Below are 20,200 nucleotides of genomic sequence, written 5' to 3'. Positions count from 1 at the left end.
CTCGCGCCCATGCCCTCCTCCTCGTCCTCACCACCACCGTCATCCGGCGCCCCCGGTTCGTCACCATCCAGCTCGCCGCCGTCCTCCTCCGCCTCCTTCTCCACCGGGCATATACAGTCTCTCTCTCTCCTCCGGCATGTCAGACACTTTGCCACCCCAGTGGCACACTCCCGAGCGTAGTGGCCCTGGCATCCGCAATTATGACAGGTAAAATCCGGGCACTCACGCAGGATGTGGCCCGGCTGCATACAGCTCCTACAAACCTTCATCTGGCGGTCGTGGATTACTCTAAAGTATTCAACACCCGTTGCGGTATTGAATTTAGTGGAATATGGCAAGGATTGCACGAGCTCATTAAATTTGACCCGTACAATCCTTGTACCATCGGCAATATTGGTGCCCGGCCACATCCTCCTCTTGATTGACGAAAGCGCCCGGACTCCCCACCCACTTAGTTTATCCAGGATTTCCGCATCAGAAATGTATGCTGGCAGGGTAAGAAAGGAAACCACCAGCTCGTCATTACATAGTTCTCTGGCAATAATCCTAGTGTTGTGTATTTTAAACCCATCGAGCAGACGGTCCTTCCCCCTCTCTCCGCACACCGTCACCTCCAGCTTCCCGAGGGCCAGCACCCTACAGGCCCGGATTTCTCCGCACACGACCGCCATAGCCTTCATTAATTCTCCTATGGGTATAACGTCCCCGCACTGCTCCACGCAAACCGTGAGCCTCCTCTCATACATGCGCTCTACCTTCTTAATCCCGTCCACTGTTTCTCCACCAGCCACCTGCTCTTGCCCGCCTCCAGCCGCCTTGCCGTTCCCATCTCCCCCGCTCTCTCCTTCTCTCCTTTCTCCTCCCGACTCCTCCGCAACACTCCTTCCTCCTCGCAACCCGCCAGCTTTTCCGTCCTCCTCCACCTCAAGTCCTGCTCCATTCACCGTCCCTCCAGCTCGCTGCCCGCCGGCACTCATTTCGCCCGGTGGCTTCGCCGAAGCTAGGCCCCGGATCATTCTCGCCTCCACCGTTGCAAACAAACAAAAACGACTGGAAAAGTATATATATAATAACTCAGAGCGATCCCCCAACAGTCTATGACTGCGGGGGACGAAAAAAAACACAAATAACTGGCTTGTTAGACCAGATAGCAACACTCCAAAATTCTCTCCACCAGAACAAACAATTTACCATGCGGCTGTCCAAAAAAAAACACTACGTACTCCAACACTGTAGGGGGCGTCAGGGTGGTATGGCCGTAAGCAATTAGTGCAGGCGCAAAACCAGGTTTTATACAGTAGCACATAAGGAGTGAGAAAGCTGCTGAGGCTCGACGTTACACTTTTACAAAAACAATCATTAGTTAGATATAAACGGCAGTAATTGATTCAGTAGGACTCCTTATCCATGTAAACGATCATTGTGACATCTGAATTCATTAATTATCTGAAATACACTGCATGTGCGTGTGATGTTAAATGTTTGAACCAAGGTTAACGGTTAAAGTGTCAGAGAATGGGTGGTGATTTTTTGACGTCCTCCCATGATCTGAAGTGAGCGTGCGTGTTTGTGTTGGTGAAATTTTAAGAAATGTACAACTGTCGGTTCAGCTCTCTGGTGCTCCCTGCTGGCAGTATCACTATACTGTCCTCATGTTTCACAAAAATAGTTTTGAGAGACGTTGTCAGATTTTGTATGTTGCTTAAATCCTCCAAAGCGGTTGGCAGTAAACATCAGGTCACGGTACGCCACGGTAGGCCACGGAGTCAATGAGCTCGAGTTGAAAAAGAAAAGATTACAGCACCTGGTATTCCCAGGCGGTCTCCCATCCAAGTACTAACCAGGCCCTACCCTGCTTAGCTTCCGAGATCAGACGAGATCGGGCGTGTTCAGGGTGGTATGGCCGTAAGCAATTAGTGTAGGCGCAAAACCAGGTTTTATATAGTAGCACATAAGGAGTGAGAAAGCTGCTGAGGCTCGACGTTACACTTTTACAAATACTATCATTAGTTAGATATAAACGGCAGTAATTGATTCAGTAGGACTCCTTATCCATGTAAACGATCATTGTGACATCTGAATTCATTAATTATCTGAAATACACTGTGTGTGCGTGTGATGTTAAATGTTTGAACCAAGGTTAACGGTTAAGTGTCAGAGAATGGGTGGTGATTTTTGACGTCCTCCCATGATCTGAAGTGAGCGTGCGTGTTTGTGTTGGTGAAAGTTTAAGAAATGTACAACTGTCGTTTCAGCTCTCTGGTGCTCCCTGCTGGCAGTATCACTATACTGTCCTCATGTTTCACAAAAATAGTTTTGAGAGACGTTGTCAGTTTTTGTATGTTGCTTAAATCCTCCAAAGCGGTTGGAAGTAAACATCAGGTCACGGTACGCCACGGTAGGCCACGGAGGCAATGAGCTCGAGTTGAAAAAGAAAAAGCTTACAGCACCTGGTATTCCCAGGCGGTCTCCCATCCAAGTACTAACCAGGCCCGACCCTGCATAGCTTCCGAGATCAGACGAGATCGGGCGTGTTCAGGGTGGTATGGCCGAAAGCAAATAGTGCCGGCGCAAAACCAGGTTTTATACAGTAGCACATAAGGAGTGAGAAAGCTGCTGAGGCTCGACGTTACACTTTTACAAAAACAATCATTAGTTAGATATAACGGCAGTAATTGATTCAGTAGGACTCCTTATCCATGTAAACGATCATTGTGACATCTGAATTCATTAATTATCTGAAATACACTGCGTGTGCGTGTGATGTTAAATGTTTGAACCAAGGTTAACGGTTAAAGTGTAAGAGAATGGGTGGTGATTTTTTGACGTCCTCCCATGATCTGAAGTGAGCGTGCGTGTTTGTGTTGGTGAAAGTTTAAGAAATGTACAACTGTCGGTTCAGCTCTCTGGTGCTCCCTGCTGGCAGTATCACTATACTGTCCTCATGTTTCACAAAATAGTTTTGAGAGACGTTGTCAGTTTTTGTATGTTGCTTAAATCTTCCAAAGCGGTTGGCAGTAAACATCAGGTCACGGTACGCCACGGTAGGCCACGGAGGCAATGAGCTCGAGTTGAAAAAGAAAATGCTTACAGCACCTGGTATTCCCAGGCGGTCTCCCATCCAAGTACTAACCAGGCCCGACCCTGCTTAGCTTCCGAGATCAGACGAGATCGGGCGTGTTCAGGGTGGTATGACGTAAGCAATTAGTGCAGGCGCAAAACCAGGTTTTATACAGTAGCACATAAGGAGTGAGAAAGCTGCTGAGGCTCGACGTTACACTCTTACAAAAACAATCATTAGTTAGATATAAACGGCAGTAATTGATTCAGTAGGACTCCTTATCCATGTAAACGATCATTGTGACATCTGAATTCATTAATTATCTGAAATACACTGCGTGTGCGTGTGATGTTAAATGTTGAACCAAGGTTAACGGTTAAAGTGTCAGAGAATGGGTGGTGATTTTTTGACGTCCTCCCATGATCTGAAGTGAGCGTGCGTGTTTGTGTTGGTGAAAGTTTAAGAAATGTACAACTGTCGGTTCAGCTCTCTGGTGCTCCCTGCTGGCAGTATCACTATACTGTCCTCATGTTTCACAAAAATAGTTTTGAGAGACGTTGTCAGTTTTTGTATGTTGCTTAAATCCTCCAAAGCGGTTGGCAGTAAACATCAGGTCACGGTACGCCACGGTAGGCCACGGAGTCAATGAGCTCGAGTTGAAAAAGAAAAAGCTTACAGCACCTGGTATTCCCAGGCGGTCTCCCATCCAAGTACTAACCAGGCCCGACCCTGCTTAGCATCCGAGATCAGACGAGATCGGGCGTGTTCAGGGTGGTATGGCCGTAAGCAAATAGTGCAGGCGCAAAACCAGGTTTTATACAGTAGCACATAAGGAGTTAGAAAGCTGCTGAGGCTTGACGTTACACTTTTACAAAAACAATCATTAGTTAGATATAAACGGCAGTAATTGATTCAGTAGGACTCCTTATCCATGTAAACGATCATTGTGACATCTGAATTCATTAATTATCTGAAATACACTGCGTGTGCGTGTGATGTTAAATGTTTGAACCAAGGTTAACGGTTAAAGTGTCAGAGAATGGGTGGTGATTTTTTGACGTCCTCCCATGATCTGAAGTGAGCGTGCGTGTTTGTGTTGGTGAAAGCTTAAGAAATGTACAACTGTCGGTTCAGCTCTCTGGTGCTCCCTGCTGGCAGTATCACTATACTGTCCTCATGTTTCACAAAATAGTTTTGAGAGACGTTGTCAGTTTTTGTATGTTGCTTAAATCCTCCAAAGCGGTTGGCAGTAAACATCAGGTCACGGTACGCCACGGTAGGCCACGGAGTCAATGAGCTCGAGTTGAAAAAGGAAAAGATTACAGCACCTGTTATTCCCAGGCAGTCTCCCATCCAAGTACTAACCAGGCCCGACCCTGCTTAGCTTCCGAGATCAGACGAGATCGGGCGTGTTCAGGGTGGGATGGCCGTAAGCAATTAGTGCAGGCGCAAAACCAGGTTTTATACAGTAGCACATAAGGAGTGTGAAAGCTGCTGAGGCTCGACGTTACACTTTTACAAAAACAATCATTAGTTAGATATAAACGGCAGTAATTGATTCAGTAGGACTCCTTATCCATGTAAACGATCATTGTGACATCTGAATTCATTAATTATCTGAAATACACTGCGTGTGCGTGTGATGTTAAATGTTTGAACCAAGGTTAACGGTTAAAGTGTCAGAGAATGGGTGGTGATTTTTTGACGTCCTCCCATGATCTGAAGTGAGCGTGCGTGTTTGTGTTGGTGAAAGTTTAAGAAATGTACAACTGTCGTTTCAGCTCTCTGGTGCTCCCTGCTGGCAGTATCACTATACTGTCCTCATGTTTCACAAAAATAGTTTTGAGAGACGTTGTCAGTTTTTGTATGTTGCTTAAATCCTCCAAAGCGGTTGGCAGTAAACATCAGGTCACGGTACGCCACGGTAGGCCACGGAGGCAATGAGCTCGAGTTTAAAAAGAAAAAGCTTACAGCACCTGGTATTCCCAGGCGGTCTCCCATCCAAGTACTAACCAGGCCCGACCCTGCTTAGCTTCCGAGATCAGACGAGATCGGGCGTGTTCAGGGTGGTATGGCCGTAAGCAATTAGTGCAGGCGCAAAACCAGGTTTTATACAGTAGCACATAAGGAGTGAGAAAGCTGCTGAGGCTCGACGTTACACTTTTACAAAAACAATCATTAGTTAGATATAAACGGCAGTAATTGATTCAGTAGGACTCCTTATCCATGTAAACGATCATTGTGACATCTGAATTCATTAATTATCTGAAATACACTGCGTGTGCGTGTGATGTTAAATGTTTGAACCAAGGTTAACGGTTAAAGTGTCAGAGAATGGGTGGTGATTTTTTGACGTCCTCCCATGATCTGAAGTGAGTGTGCGTGTTTGTGTTGGTGAAAGCTTAAGAAATGTACAACTGTCGGTTCAGCTCTCTGGTGCTCCCTGCTGGCAGTATCACTATACTGTCCTCATGTTTCACAAAAATAGTTTTGAGAGACGTTGTCAGTTTTTGTATGTTGCTTAAATCCTCCAAAGCGGTTGGCAGTAAACATCAGGTCACGGTACGCCACGGTAGGCCACGGAGTCAATGAGCTCGAGTTGAAAAAGAAAAGCTTACAGCACCTGGTATTCCCAGGCGGTCTCCCATCCAAGTACTAACCAGGCCCGACCCTGCTTAGCTTCCGAGATCAGACAAGATCGGGCGTGTTTTTTTTTTTTTTTTTTTTTTTTTTTTTTTATTAAATTCCGTATTTACAGTAATTTACAATCTTTTACGGTCATAACCAAACACAGTATGACACACAGAAGACATACAGACAGTTGATAATCACAAATGTACGCAACAATCATATAGAGAGGTTAACCCTAATCATACACAACAAACATTTGCGTCGGAGTGGTCTGCCAGGTCCTAACAAGCAGGAAAAACAATGCCCACACTACACACTAAATCCTAACGTCCCTGATTCCGTTACCATGACTAAAGTGCTGTTCCTAACAAAATACTTGTGAAAATCCTCCCCTTCCCATCATTCAGAACCTCCTTCACATTCCCAACCACATCCTCGTTTACAAGTATTGCCACACACACGATCTTGCCGTCCCACAATTGACGAATAACAGTCCCCTCCATTTCTCCTTGATTTCTGGCATTTTAGCCTGCGTCCAGTTTGTTTCCTGCAGCACTAAAATATCGGATTTAAAATTGATTAACACCTCATCAAACTTCGCCATATTGTTAAGACCGTTGATATTAATTGATGTGAGTGTGACCATTGAAATCAAAAGACACAGAGTGGGTATTACTGTTAAAATCTTTTTTTTTTTTTACGTACCCCTTTCTTTTTCAAGTTCCTCTGTACCTCATCGGAATCAACCCCTCTCCTGCGTCTGACCCTGGGCGCCCTCTCCCTACAAACACCCAACGCCTCATTCCCAGACTTATTCTCCCTCTCCCTTCCATCAGCCAGTGTGGGGGGGGAAATTATAGGCGCCATACCACGCCAATGAGACGCGTCAGTTGTAGCCTCAATAGTCACAGCACAAGACCCCAGGCTGCATCTTCCTCTACTGTAGGCCACCCGGGCGCCTGTAAAGAGAGGAGCCCCGCTTGAGAGCTCCTGCCCCCCCCCAACCCTGTGCCCCCATCTCCCCCTGATGCCGGGGCCATTGACACAACCAAATCCACTTCTAGGCTAGCCCCCGTGCCATGTCCCGCCTCGTTCCCCAACTGTCCAGACCCCCGCGGCACCTTGGCTATGCCCTCCGCTGGTGTAGGGTGCCCAGATGCCGGTAGAGAGGAAAGCTCTACTTGAGAGCTTTGCCCCCCGGGCAACCCCGTGCCCCCCACACCCGGGTCCTCCAGCTCAACCTGTAGCTGACTGTCCAAGACTGTCTCCCCGTCAGACAGCTCCCCGTGCTCCATCTCCTCTTCCGCACTCTCTTCCCCTCCACTTCCCTCACTCTCCAACGATACAGCCCTTGAGTCTGGGTCAACTGAGAGGGCACCCCCTCCCACCTGCTCCTCCTTACACACACAATTTTCCTTTCTATTACCACACTCTCTGCATTTAATCACAGCCACACACTCCCTTGCATAGTGCCCCTGCTTCCCGCACTTCCGACAGAGGAAGTCAGGACAGTCCCTCACTATATGTCCAGGCTGGATGCACAATCTACACACCTTTACTTGTCTGTCATGGATGACACGGAAATATTCAGCACCCTTTTCAGTGTCAAAACGTGTGGACCAAGGCAAGGACCGTACTTCCTTGTTAAACTTCCACCTTAACAAACCGTTGTACCCTCACATATGGTCATCCAGGCCACTTCCTCCTTGCAATCGGCGAAACTGCCTCCACACCCCAGTCCGCAAGCTTCTTCAGAATCTCCTCATCCGTAATGTACACTGGTAGACTCATAAAGGACACCACCATCTCATCTGCAGTCAAGTCTTTTGCGACGACGCTGGTCCCCCTTATCCTAAAACCATCCAACAATCGCCTCTTCCCGTTGGGGTGATTCATCGTTACTTCATATTGGTTCAATGAGAGGTAGCGACATCCCAAGACCAATCCACATACACTCTGCATCGCCCTTAGCATCTCAATCATCGGGATTTTCTCCTCTCCCACAAGCTCCACAGCCACAGACAACTCCCTGCTGTAGCTCGGGCCACCATCCGCAACCTTGTCCTCCTTCTCTCTTGTTGCTCTCTCCGCAGTCACCGGTCTCCCGCCTAGTACGTCCTCCGATGTCCTCTTCGCCACACAACCACCATCCGTCACCGCAGCAGGAGCCGTGTTCCGTTCCATGCCGTCCTCCATTCGAATTTCCGAAACCGCGTGAGACATCGAAAAAAACCGAACTAAAGTATACTAATACTCCCCCAAACAGCAAGCTGTCGGGGGAAATAAACGACGAGACGAAAAACTAACCAAAAAAATATCTATAAATACTTGATTTACCACCAAAAGAATCCTCGCTCCAACACCGTCCTCCTCTCACCACTCAAGCACACCAAACACTTCCTCAATGGGCGTATCACTTCCTCAATGGGCGTGTTCAGGGTGGTATGGCCGTAAGCAATTAGTGCAGGCGCAAAACCAGGTTTTATACAGTAGCACGTAAGGAGTGTGAAAGCTGCTGAGGCTCGACGTTACACTTTTACAAAAACAATCATTAGTTAGATATAAACGGCAGTAATTGATTCAGTAGGACTCCTTATCCATGGAAACGATCATTGTGACATCTGAATTCATTAATTATCTGAAATACACTGCGTGTGGTGTGATGTTAAATGTTTGAACCAAGGTTAACGGTTAAAGTGTCAGAGAATGGGTGGTGATTTTTTGACGTCCTCCCATGATCTGAAGTGAGCGTGCGTGTTTGTGTTGGTGAAAGTTTAAGAAATGTACAACTGTCGTTTCAGCTCTCTGGTGCTCCCTGCTGGCAGTATCACTATACTGTCCTCATGTTTCACAAAATAGTTTTGAGAGACGTTGTCAGTTTTTATATGTTGCTTAAATCCTCCAAAGCGGTTGGCAGTAAACATCAGGTCACGGTACGCCACGGTAGGCCACGGAGGCAATGAGCTCGAGTTTAAAAAGAAAAAGCTTACAGCACCTGGTATTCCCAGGCGGTCTCCCATCCAAGTACTAACCAGGCCCGACCCTGCTTAGCTTCCGGGATCAGACGAGATCAGGCGTGTTCAGGGTGGTATGGCCGTAAGCAATTAGTGCAGGCGCAAAACCAGGTTTTATACAGTAGCACATAAGGAGTGAGAAAGCTGCTGAGGCTCGACGTTACACTTTTACAAAAACAATCATTAGTTAGATAAAAACGGCAGTAATTGATTCAGTAGGACTCCTTATCCATGTAAACGATCATTGTGACATCTGAATTCATTAATTATCTGAAATACACTGCGTGTGCGTGTGATGTTAAATGTTTGAACCAAGGTTAACGGTTAAAGTGTCAGAGAATGGGTGGTGATTTTTTGACGTCCTCCCATGATCTGAAGTGAGCGTGCGTGTTTGTGTTGGTGAAAGTTTAAGAAATGTACAACTGTCGGTTCAGCTCTCTGGTGCTCCCTGCTGGCAGTATCACTATACTGTCCTCATGTTTCACAAAAATAGTTTTGAGAGACGTTGTCAGTTTTTGTATGTTGCTTAAATCCTCCAAAGCGGTTGGCAGTAAACATCAGGTCACGGTACGCCACGGTAGGCCACGGAGTCAATGAGCTCGAGTTGAAAAAGAAAAAGCTTACAGCACCTGGTATTCCCAGGCGGTCTCCCTTCCAAGTACTAACCAGGCCCGACTCTGCTTAGCTTCCGAGATCAGACGAGATCAGGCGTGTTCAGGGTGGTATGGCCGTAAGCAATTAGTGCAGGCGCAAAACCAGGTTTTATACAGTAGCACATAAGGAGTGAGAAAGCTGCTGAGGCTTGACGTTACACTTTTACAAAAACAATCATTAGTTAGATATAAACGGCAGTAATTGATTCAGTAGGACTCCTTATCCATGTAAACGATCATTGTGACATCTGAATTCATAATTATCTGAATACACTGCGTGTGCGTGTGATGTTAAATGTTTGAACCAAGGTTAACGGTTAAAGTGTCAGAGAATGGGTGGTGATTTTTTTACGTCCTCCCATGATCTGAAGTGAGCGTGCGTGTTTGTGTTGGTGAAAGTTTAAGAAATGTACAACTGTCGGTTCAGCTCTCTGGTGCTCCCTGCTGGCAGTATCACTATATTGTCCTCATGTTTCACAAAAATAGTTTTGAGAGACGTTGTCAGTTTTTGTATGTTGCTTAAATCCTCCAAAGCGGTTGGCAGTAAACATCAGGTCACGGTACGCCACGGTAGGCCACGGACGTCAATGAGCTCGAGTTGAAAAAGAAAAAGCTTACAGCACCTGGTATTCCCAGGCGGTCTCCCATCCAAGTACTAACCAGGCCCGACCCTCCTTAACTTCCGAAATCAGACGAGATCGGGCGTGTTCAGGGTGGTATGGCCGTAAGCAATTAGTGCAGGCGCAAAACCAGGTTTTATACAGTAGCACATAAGGAGTGAGAAAGCTGCTGAGGCTCGACGTTACACTTTTACAAAAACAATCATTAGTTAGATATAAACGGCAGTAATTGATTCAGTAGGACTCCTTATCCATGTAAACGATCATTGTGACATCTGAATTCATTAATTATCTGAATACACTGCGTGTGCGTGTGACGTTAAATGTTTGAACCAAGGTTAACGGTTAAAGTGTCAGAGAATGGGTGGTGATTTTTTGACGTCCTCCCATAATCTGAAGTGAGCGTGCGTGTTTGTGTTGGTGAAAGTTTAAGAAATGTACAACTGTCGGTTCAGCTCTCTGGTGCTCCCTGCTGGCAGTATCACTATACTGTCCTCATGTTTCACAAAATAGTTTTGAGAGACGTTTGTCAGTTTTTGTATGTTGCTTAAATCCTCCAAAGCGGTTGGCAGTAAACATCAGGTCACGGTACGCCACGGTAGGCTACGGAGGCAATGAGCTCGAGTTGAAAAAGAATAAGCTTACAGCACCTAGTATTCCCAGGCGGTCTCCCTTCCAAGTACTAACCAGGCCCGACCCTGCTTAGCTTCCGAGATCAGACGAGATCGGGCGTGTTCAGGGTGGTATGGCCGTAAGCAATTAGTGCAGGCGCAAAACCAGGTTTTATACAGTAGCACATAAGGAGTGAGAAAGCTGTGAGGCTTGACGTTACACTTTTACAAAAACAATCATTAGTTAGATATAAACGGCAGTAATTGATTCAGTAGGACTCCTTATCCATGTAAACGATCATTGTGACATTGAATTCATTAATTATCTGAAATACACTGCGTGTGCGTGTGACGTTAAATGTTTGAACCAAGGTTAACGGTGAAAATGTCAGAGAATGGGTGGTGATTTTTTGACGTCCTCCCATGATCTGAAGTGAGCGTGCGTGTTTGTGTTGGTGAAAGTTTAAGAAATGTACAACTGTCGGTTCAGCTCTCTGGTGCTCCCTGCTGGCAGTATCACTATACTGTCCTCATGTTTCACAAAAATAGTTTTGAGAGACGTTGTCAGTTTTTGTATGTTGCTTAAATCCTCCAAAGCGGTTGGCAGTAAACATCAGGTCACGGTACGCACGGAGTCAATGAGCTCGAGTTGAAAAGAAAATGCTTGCAGCACCTGGTATTCCCAGACGGTCTCCCATCCAAGTACTAACCAGCCCGCCCCTGCTTAGCTTCCGAGCTCAGACGAGATCGGGCGTGTTCAGGGTGGTATGGCCGTAAGCAATTAGTGCAGGCGCAAAACCAGGTTTTATACAGTAGCACATAAGGAGTGAGAAAGCTGCTGAGGCTCGACGTTACACTCTTACAAAACAATCATTAGTTAGATATAAACGGCAGTAATTGATTCAGTAGGACTCCTTATCCATGTAAACGATCATTGTGACATCTGAATTCATTAATTATCTGAAATACACTGCGTGTGCGTGTGATGTTAAATGTTTGAACCAAGGTTAACGGTTAAAGTGTCAGAGAATGGGTGGTGATTTTTTGACGTCCTCCCATGATCTGAAGTGAGCGTGCGTGTTTGTGTTGGTGAAAGTTTAAGAAATGTACAACTGTCGGTTCAGATCTCTGGTGCTCCCTGCTTGCAGTATCACTATACTGTCCTCATGTTTCACAAAATAGTTTTGGAGAGACGTTGTCAGTTTTTGTATGTTTCTTAAATCCTCCAAAGCGGTTGGCAGTAAACATCAGGTCACGGTACGCCACGGTAGGCCACGGAGTTAATGAGCTCGAGTTGAAAAAGAAAAATCTTACAGCACCTGGTATTCCCAGGCGGTCTCCCATCCAAGTACTAACCAGGCCCGACCCTGCTTAGCTTCCGAGATCAGACGAGATCGGGCGTGTTCAGGGTGGTATGGCCGTAATCAATTAGTTCAGGCGCAAAACCAGGTTTTATACAGTAGCACATAAGGAGTGAGAAGCTGCTGAGGCTCGACGTTACACTTTTACAAAAACAATCATTAGTTAGATATAAACGGCAGTAATTGATTCAGTAGGACTCCTTATCCATGTAAACGATCATTGTGACATCTGAATTCATTAATTATCTGAATACACTGCGTGAGCGTGTGATGTTAAATGTTTGAACCAAGGTTAACGGTTAAAGTGTCAGAGAATGGGTGGTGATTTTTTGACGTCCTCCCATGATCTGAAATGAGCGTGCGTGTTTGTGTTGGTGAAAGTTTAAGAAATGTACAACTGTCGGTTCAGCTCTCTGGTGCTCCCTGCTGGCAGTATCACTATACTGTCCTCATGTTTCACAAAAATAGTTTTGAGAGACGTTGTCAGTTTTTGTATGTTGCTTAAATCCTCCAAAGCGGTTGGCAGTAAACATCAGGTCACGGTACGCCACGGTAGGCCACGGAGTCAATGAGCTCGAGTTGAAAAGAAATAGCTTACAGCACCTGGTATTCCCAGGCGGACTCCCATCCAAGTACTAACCAGGCCCGACCCTGCTTAGCTTCCGAGATCAGACGAGATCGGGCGTGTTTTTTTTTTTTTTTTTTTTATTATAAAAATAAATCAGATTTTATATACAAGCGTAATCTACACAGAGGGGAAAAAACATATACTTGAATTCAAATGTAAAATCACAAAATAAATAAAATAAAAGTAAACAATAACATCAGCATTTCAACAATAGGTCCTCCTGCCATGCATTATTCAATCTTATACATCAGTTTCCCTTTGTCATTGACAGAAATGAAACTGCATCCATTAACAAAATGTTGAAATTCTTCCTTTTCATACTTAAAAATTAAACTTATGTCTTTTTTCAACCCTGATACAAAGTAGGCCCAGACTTTTTTGTTCAAAATGCGCTAGATTCCTTCTTAGCCATACAGCATATCTAGCATGACTTAGTACATAGTTTATCATATTTATGTTTACTTTCTCCTTCTTTTCCCATACTCCAAACAGAAATGTTTTTTTTCCAGTCCTTTCCCTCAAATACTGCTTCCCCCAGTTCTCCTGCAAGAATTCCTTTAGCTTCATGAAAAAGATCTTCAATTTGTCCCACTCATAATACAAATGCATTAATGTCTCCGGATCAGTTTTGCATATATCGCACTCCCTTCTTACATCCTTATTTATTTGGTGTATCACCACCTTTGTGTACAGTCTGTTGTGCCGTAATTTAAATCATGATCCTGACATTCTATACTATTTTTGCTTACATTCCACTGCTTCCATATTTGATTTCCTTCCATACCTGGGAACACCTTTTCCCAAACCTTTTCCGATGCAGGTTCCTTAAATTCCTTTGGATCAGCGCTTTGTAGTAGTCCTTTACCTTTGAATCCCTTAGTGGCCTTTTTTCCCCATTATTTTCTATATAACTCGGGGAACGTTATTTTCCTTTCTATAACCACGTTATTTTCTATTTGCCTCACCCAATCTATTGGTATGCTTTCTTTTATTTTATCGTACATATTTACAGTAGTGGTTTCGTTCATTTCTTCATCATACTCCTTAACTGTGTTCTTATAGCCTGGTATCTTAGAAACCCAGGTATGAATCATAGGCAATGTTTTATTTGTGTTAGTCCAGAATAAAATATTTTTTTATCCCATAGCATGTTATTGTTCATTTTTATCAATGGGTTACACCATATTGGTTGATTATTACCTGACTGTATTTTGTGCATTCATATTTAATGTTTATTCTGTATTTCCCCCATGCATCAAACACCTCTTTATAATATCTAGGCACTTTCTCATACATGGAGTTTTTCATTATCATTATTAGACCGTTTTCTTCACATCTTCCATTTTTATATAAATATTCCTTAAAACATTTTTCCATCCATAATCAACCCTATCATACAGATACTTTTTAACAGTTTTTATTCGTATTGCTTTTTTCTTAATATTCAAGTCCACCAATTTCAATCCTCCTTCTTCATATTTCCCTATCAGTGTCTTTTGTGCTATTCTTGCCAGTTTCCCATCCCAAATGTAATTTGTAATTGTGCCGTTTAGCTCTTTGTGCACCCACTCTGGCATGTCTATCACAGTCAAGGCATAGACAATCTGGGATAGTATTAATGCATTTACCACTAAAACCTTCCCCTTTAATTTCAATCTCCTCGGCTTCCACGCATTTAATGTGTTTTTCACTTTATTTATTACCCCATTCCATGTCTCATCTCTCGCCTCCTTTTCTTTCACTCCCATATTTATCCCCAATATTTTCATATAATCATTTGAAACTCTAAAAGGTATGTTACAATCATTTTGGTTTATATTTCCGACGTACATTATTTCAGTTTTGTCTATATTTACTTTAGCCCCTGCTGCTCTCCCATATATTTCCATTTTTCCATTATCCTTTTCACGCTATTCATATTTTTACCATACATGTGGTGTCATCAGCATATTGCTGTATTTTGCTTTCACCCCCATTTGGCAATTTATCCCCTCTATTTCCTTATCCTTCTTTATCATTTCCGCGAGACTTTCTGCAGTTAAGCTGTAAAGTACTGCCGATAGCGGGCACCCTTGCCTCACAGATCTTTCCAATGGAAAAGGATCTGTTATAGCTCCATTTATTTTTATCCTACTCCTTGCATTTTTGTACAATAATTTAATCCAGTTGATTATTTCTTTGCCCCAAACCAAATTTTTCTAATGTGCAAAATAAAAAACTATGCTCAACCCTATCGAAGGCTTTATTAAGGTCCATACTTAAAATAATTCCACCATCCTTCCCCATGCATTCGATTGTGTCCCTTATTGTGCAAATAATGTCCGATATGTCCCTCCCTGGTATCCCATACGCCTGTGTTGGTGCTATGATTGTTGGTGCTGCTGTTTTTATTCTGTTTGCTAATACCTTTGTTAAGATCTTGTAATCCGTGTTTAGTACAGTTAGCGGTCTATAGTTTTCCAGTTTTCTTTTGCTTCCCTTATTTTTATATATGATCGTTATTAGTCCTGTTGCCAGCGACTCTGGTATCTCCTGCTCCTTCTCCATCTCTGCATAAAGTATGTTTAAAATTGGTAGCAGATCGTCTATAAATGTTTTATAAAATTCACTTGTAAGGCCATCTGTTCCCGGACTTTTATTGGTATTTAATGACATTATTGCTTCCTTTATTTCTATGTCTTTGATGTTGTCATCACACATACTTTTCTCATCATTTGTTATCGTTTTATTAATATTACCTAATACTGTATTTATATCTTCCTTCTTTGCATTTCCTTTTTTGTATAGATTTTTATAAAATGTCCCAACATTTCCAATAATGTCTACAAAATCATTTATTATCTCTCCATTTTCATTTTCTAACTCTTCAATATATAACCTTTCCTGTTTCCTTTTTTCTAATCCCAAAAAATAGCCTGTGCATCTCTCCCCCTTCATCGCATATTTCTCCCTACTCCTTGTTATTGCCCCCATACATTTATTCTGTTCATAAACGTCCAGTTTGGATTTCACCTTTATGTATTTTCTATGCTATGTTTTGGATCCTTATCAATTCTTTCTGCCTCTTCTGCCAGCTCATCCTTCAAACATTTATTTTCTCTCTTTCTATAAAAGCCCGGACCTTTGCATATCTAATACTTATTGTCCTTATCTTTTGCTTCAGTCTTTCCCACCATAATCCCTTGTTTCTACACATGTCCATGTTCTTTCTTCCATTCTCTATGCAGGCCACTATTTTATTTCTATATCCCTCTTCCTCTAGGAGAGTACTGTTTAGGCACCACACTCCTCCTCCCCTTCTCTCTATCCCAGTACCAACCTCTATTGACAGGATTGCATGGTCACTGAATGATGTGAATTTATACATCATATTTTTTATAAATTTAACCATTGTCTGATGTGCTATACACAAGTCTATTCGGCTTTGTTTTAATTCCCCCATTACCATTTGCCTTCTTGAGTACTCTCTCCTGTTTGGGTTTTCGTTTCTCCATACATCAATTAATTGTTTTTCCTCCATTGTTTTCAGAAAAACCTTTCTTGAAGCATCATTTTTAAATTCCTTCCCTCTTGCCATATCCAACCTTGTACTTTTTAAATTAAAATCTCCCACTATTATACAGTTTCCCACACACCATTTTCCTAAATCCAAAAAAAAAGCCTTCCTGTCTGCTTCTATATTTGGTGCATATATATTCATTATTCTGTACTCTATCTTTTTGTATTTAAATTCTATGATTATGACTCTTCCTTTTTTATCTTTGTAGATTTCTTTGAGGTTTTCTACAGTATTATTTTTATCAGGATTGCTACCCCACATGATTTATCCGTACCATGGTTTGCATACATAATGTCTGTCCATTTCGTTTTTATATCTTTCATGATATGGTCTGTCCAGTTCGTTTCTTGCAGACATAACATGTCATTATTTTTACATTTAATTAATAGTTTTCCAAATTTGCTTTGATTCCTTAGCCCATTTGTGTTGAATGAAATCAAGCTTAACATTAAACACATAATTACGGTTTCATTCCCAACCTTCATTTTGTCCTTCTTTCCTCCCTCTTCCTCCTTTTCTCCTCAGCTTGGAGCGCAGCTTTTCTTTTCTTTGTGGTCTCCTCCGCCTTTCGTTCCTTCTGCGGTCTGCTTACACTCTCTGCCTCTGAAATATCCTCGATAATCAGGAAGTCCATCGCAGTTTCCCTCTCGTCTCGGTTTCCATCTCCATGCTCCTTTACCCCAACGCTGCCGGTTCCGTCTGCTGGAGTCGTCTCGCGAGGAGCCTTCTCTCCACTCGATTCCTCTCCGGACCGGCTCTCCTCCTGCCCCACAGCTCCCAACACGTCTCCTGCTGCGACGTCACTCAGGGGATGCCGTCTTTGGTTCTGCACCATGGTCTCCGCCCTGCTCTCTGGGACGCCCCCTAGGTCTCCCTCCGTCTGCATGTCGTCCTCGTCGCTGTCCTCCGGCTCCTCCTCCTCGCCGTCAGTGCTGTTGACCTCCTCCGCGACGTTGACCTCCTCCGCGACGCTGACATCCTCTCTCTCCGCTGCTTCTGGAACACACTCCCTTGCATAGTGTCCCTGTTTTTTACACCTGTGACATCTGAATTCTGGGCATTCTCGGAAGATGTGACCCGGTTTTATACATAATCTGCATACTTTCATCTGCCTGTCATGGATCACGCGGAAGTACTCTCCCCCCTCTAGTGTTTCGAACTTCGTTGTGTAAGGTAGCGATTTCACTGTTTCAGTGAACCGGACCTTCAAGAACCTGGTTCCATCGGCTATGTCAGTTCCTGGCCACATTCTTCTTTTAATTGGCGAGATTGCCTTAACTCCCCATTCTGCAAGTTTGGCAAGAATGACACCATCCACAATGTACGTCGGCAAGTTTAAAAAAGATACAACTAATTCGTCATTTCTAATTTCTTTTGCCACTACCGTGCTCTTCTTTATTCTAATCCCATCTAACAGTATATCCTTCCCTTCAACATTGTCCATTGTTATTTCGTACTTTTTGGGCATTTTAAAACGGCATCCATTCACCACCCCGCACGTTTTTTTAACCTCACTTAGAAGCTCCATCATAGTCACCATCTCATCTCCAACGATCTCTACCGCCAAGGTAAGCTCCTTCTCAAATTTCTTATCTGTGCTTTGAAGAAGTTCCGAGGTACTTTTACTGTTGTCCGTGATCCTTCTCATAGTCGTTTCCTTTCCAATGTCGGCGTTCTTTGTCGGTTGCTGCGTCTTGCCGTTGTCCATGATCCTGCTCGTGGTCGGGGTCTTTCCATGGTCGGTGTTCTTGGGCGATGTCTGCTCCATGCCGTTGTCCATATTCTGTGTCGTTGTGCTTGCCGGTCCGCTGTCAGTTGCCATGAGATCCGTCCTACTCCTCTCTACTCGCTCTCTCCTCTCCATTACGTCACTCATTCAAACACACACACACAAACAAAAACAAAAAAGACGTTCCCCCGAACAGCAAGCTGCTGGGGGAATAAAAAAAAAACTAAAACAAAAAGTAAAACACACTCACTCACATTAAATCTAGCACAAACAAAAAAGTCCACCTGCTCTCTCCACCTGCTCTCTCTGCTCACTGCTCACTTCCTGGTTGCACACCTGAACGGGATCAGACGAGATCGGGCGTGTTCAGGGTGGTATGGCCGTAAGCAATTAGTGCAGGCGCAAAACAAGGTTTTATACAGTAGCACATAAGGAGTGAGAAAGCTGCTGAGGCTCGACGTTACACTTTTACAAAAACAATCATTAGTTAGATATAAACGGCAGTAATTGATTCAGTAGGACTCCTTATCCATGTAAACGATCATTGTGACATCTGAATTCATTAATTATCTGAAATACACTGCATGCGCGTGTGATGTTAAATGTTTGAACCAAGGTTAACGGTTAAAGTGTCAGAGAATGGGTGGTGATTTTTTGACGTCCTCCCATGATCTGAAGTGAGCGTGCGTGTTTGTGTAGGTGAAAGTTTAAGAAATGTACAGCTGTCGGTTCAGCTCTCTGGTGCTCCCTGCTGGCAGTATCACTATACTGTCCTCATGTTTCACAAAAACAGTTTTGAGAGACGTTGTCAGTTTTTGTATGTTGCTTAAATCCTCCAAAGCGGTTGGCAGTACACATCAGGTCACGGTACGCCACGGAGTCAATGAGCTCGAGTTGAAAAAGAAAAACTTACAGCACCTGGTATTCCCAGGCGGTCTCCCATCCAAGTACTAACCAGGCCCGACCCTGCTTAGCTTCCGAGATCAGACGAGAACGGGCGTGTTCAGGGTGGTATAGCCGTAAGCAATTAGTGCAGGCGCAAAACCAGGTTTTATACAGTAGCACATAAGGAGTGAGAAAGCTGCTGAGGCTCGACGTTACACTCTTACAAAAACAATCATTAGTTAGATATAAACGGCAGTAATTGATTCAGTAGGACTCCTTATCCATGTAAACGATCATTGTGACATCTGAATTCATTAATTATCTGAAATACACTGCGTGTGCGTGTGATGTTAAATGTTTGAACCAAGGTTAACGGTTAAAGTGTCAGAGAATGGGTGGTGATTTGTTGACGTCCTCCCATGATCTGGGGTCTCATTTATAAAACTGTGCGTGGGATCGTTACTAAAAATGTGCGTACGCCCAGAAGCCAAGTTTTGCGTGCGCCTAAAAATATTCGGATTTATAAAACACTGCGTACGCACACATGTACGCAATCTTCGCTTTATAAATCACATACTGACTACAATTGTGCGCAGCTGAATCAGCTTCACGTTCCGCCCTCTACACGCCCCTTTTTAACCATAAATGGTCAATGCAAATGACCTCGTGAATGCGATCTGCATATAAAACAGACTCAGATGCCGGTATTATGTCTTGTTGGAAACAATGGCAGAAGTACTGAGAAAAGCGAAATTTCACGGAGGTTGAAGTGGAGACACTTGTGGGTGAGATGTAGGTCCGAAAGGTAGTTTTGTTCGGCGGTCACGGGATTGGGATCCCCAACAACAAAAAGCAGAGTGAGTGGCAACATGTTGCTGCAGCAGTGAACTCTGTCAGTAGCACGGAGCGCACAGTCCCAGAATTAAAAAAGACATAAGAGTTACATATTTTTATGTAGCCTACTAATAAATCGTTATGGTCCCTATATACCCTCTCCCTCCGAATCCTTCCATTTGCATGGTCCGCCAGAAGTGCCATATGGTGCAGCATTACCACGACGCTCACCTCTGTATTTATTGGGTTACGGTAATAAGACTGACCGAGAACACCTTGGATAATCAGTTTGTAATCTTCTTGAACATAACCCCTTTTTAATGCCTGATTTGTCATGAAAAGCATCAAGAGTAGCGGACAACGATTGTGATGAGGAGTGTCGCTTGGTTTTCCACACTTTTTAATTGACTTGATTGACATTTGATTATGTGTTTACAGTGTCACATAAAAATATGATGTTGTTGACACATGTTGGACAGATGCTTTATTCCATGCAGTCGCGCCGTCAGTGGACAGTATGGAGTGACGGGATTAAATATAGAGATTTTTATTTTATTTATATTCTAAGGAGATGTTTCTGGAGTTATAACTGAGAAATAACGCAGTTGACTTAA

General features: G+C 43.7%; 13 non-coding genes across 13 annotated transcripts; all 13 read right to left on the bottom strand.

Moving 5' to 3' along the window:
• Nucleotides 1–1,792: 1,792 nt before the first annotated feature.
• Nucleotides 1,793–1,911, bottom strand: LOC130399755 (5S ribosomal RNA). The gene has a single exon (XR_008902255.1). It is a non-coding gene; the product is annotated as a 5S ribosomal RNA (ribosomal RNA).
• A 527-nt stretch (nt 1,912–2,438) lies between these two features.
• On the bottom strand, nt 2,439–2,557 carry LOC130394310 (5S ribosomal RNA). The gene has a single exon (XR_008897481.1). It is a non-coding gene; the product is annotated as a 5S ribosomal RNA (ribosomal RNA).
• A 527-nt stretch (nt 2,558–3,084) lies between these two features.
• On the bottom strand, nt 3,085–3,202 carry LOC130395028 (5S ribosomal RNA). Its single transcript, XR_008898130.1, has one exon. It is a non-coding gene; the product is annotated as a 5S ribosomal RNA (ribosomal RNA).
• A 528-nt stretch (nt 3,203–3,730) lies between these two features.
• On the bottom strand, nt 3,731–3,849 carry LOC130400224 (5S ribosomal RNA). The gene has a single exon (XR_008902700.1). It is a non-coding gene; the product is annotated as a 5S ribosomal RNA (ribosomal RNA).
• Nucleotides 3,850–4,377: 528 nt separating this feature from the next.
• On the bottom strand, nt 4,378–4,496 carry LOC130395096 (5S ribosomal RNA). The gene has a single exon (XR_008898192.1). It is a non-coding gene; the product is annotated as a 5S ribosomal RNA (ribosomal RNA).
• A 529-nt stretch (nt 4,497–5,025) lies between these two features.
• Nucleotides 5,026–5,144, bottom strand: LOC130399762 (5S ribosomal RNA). The gene has a single exon (XR_008902262.1). It is a non-coding gene; the product is annotated as a 5S ribosomal RNA (ribosomal RNA).
• Nucleotides 5,145–8,675: 3,531 nt separating this feature from the next.
• On the bottom strand, nt 8,676–8,794 carry LOC130394121 (5S ribosomal RNA). The gene has a single exon (XR_008897310.1). It is a non-coding gene; the product is annotated as a 5S ribosomal RNA (ribosomal RNA).
• Nucleotides 8,795–9,323: 529 nt separating this feature from the next.
• On the bottom strand, nt 9,324–9,442 carry LOC130394654 (5S ribosomal RNA). The gene has a single exon (XR_008897791.1). It is a non-coding gene; the product is annotated as a 5S ribosomal RNA (ribosomal RNA).
• Nucleotides 9,443–9,970: 528 nt separating this feature from the next.
• LOC130401352 (5S ribosomal RNA) lies at nt 9,971–10,089 on the bottom strand. The gene has a single exon (XR_008903814.1). It is a non-coding gene; the product is annotated as a 5S ribosomal RNA (ribosomal RNA).
• A 528-nt stretch (nt 10,090–10,617) lies between these two features.
• On the bottom strand, nt 10,618–10,736 carry LOC130400974 (5S ribosomal RNA). Its single transcript, XR_008903439.1, has one exon. It is a non-coding gene; the product is annotated as a 5S ribosomal RNA (ribosomal RNA).
• A 515-nt stretch (nt 10,737–11,251) lies between these two features.
• LOC130395839 (5S ribosomal RNA) lies at nt 11,252–11,369 on the bottom strand. The gene has a single exon (XR_008898847.1). It is a non-coding gene; the product is annotated as a 5S ribosomal RNA (ribosomal RNA).
• Nucleotides 11,370–11,897: 528 nt separating this feature from the next.
• LOC130401156 (5S ribosomal RNA) lies at nt 11,898–12,016 on the bottom strand. Its single transcript, XR_008903613.1, has one exon. It is a non-coding gene; the product is annotated as a 5S ribosomal RNA (ribosomal RNA).
• A 6,757-nt stretch (nt 12,017–18,773) lies between these two features.
• On the bottom strand, nt 18,774–18,892 carry LOC130394409 (5S ribosomal RNA). Its single transcript, XR_008897571.1, has one exon. It is a non-coding gene; the product is annotated as a 5S ribosomal RNA (ribosomal RNA).
• Between the last annotated feature and the right edge of the window lie 1,308 nt (nt 18,893–20,200).

The sequence above is a fragment of the Gadus chalcogrammus genome, chromosome 12 (assembly GCF_026213295.1).
Source record: "Gadus chalcogrammus isolate NIFS_2021 chromosome 12, NIFS_Gcha_1.0, whole genome shotgun sequence".
NCBI lineage: Eukaryota > Metazoa > Chordata > Actinopteri > Gadiformes > Gadidae > Gadus > Gadus chalcogrammus.
The sequence above is the reverse complement of the archived record's forward strand: the minus strand, read 5'-3'. Positions and strand labels throughout refer to the sequence as shown.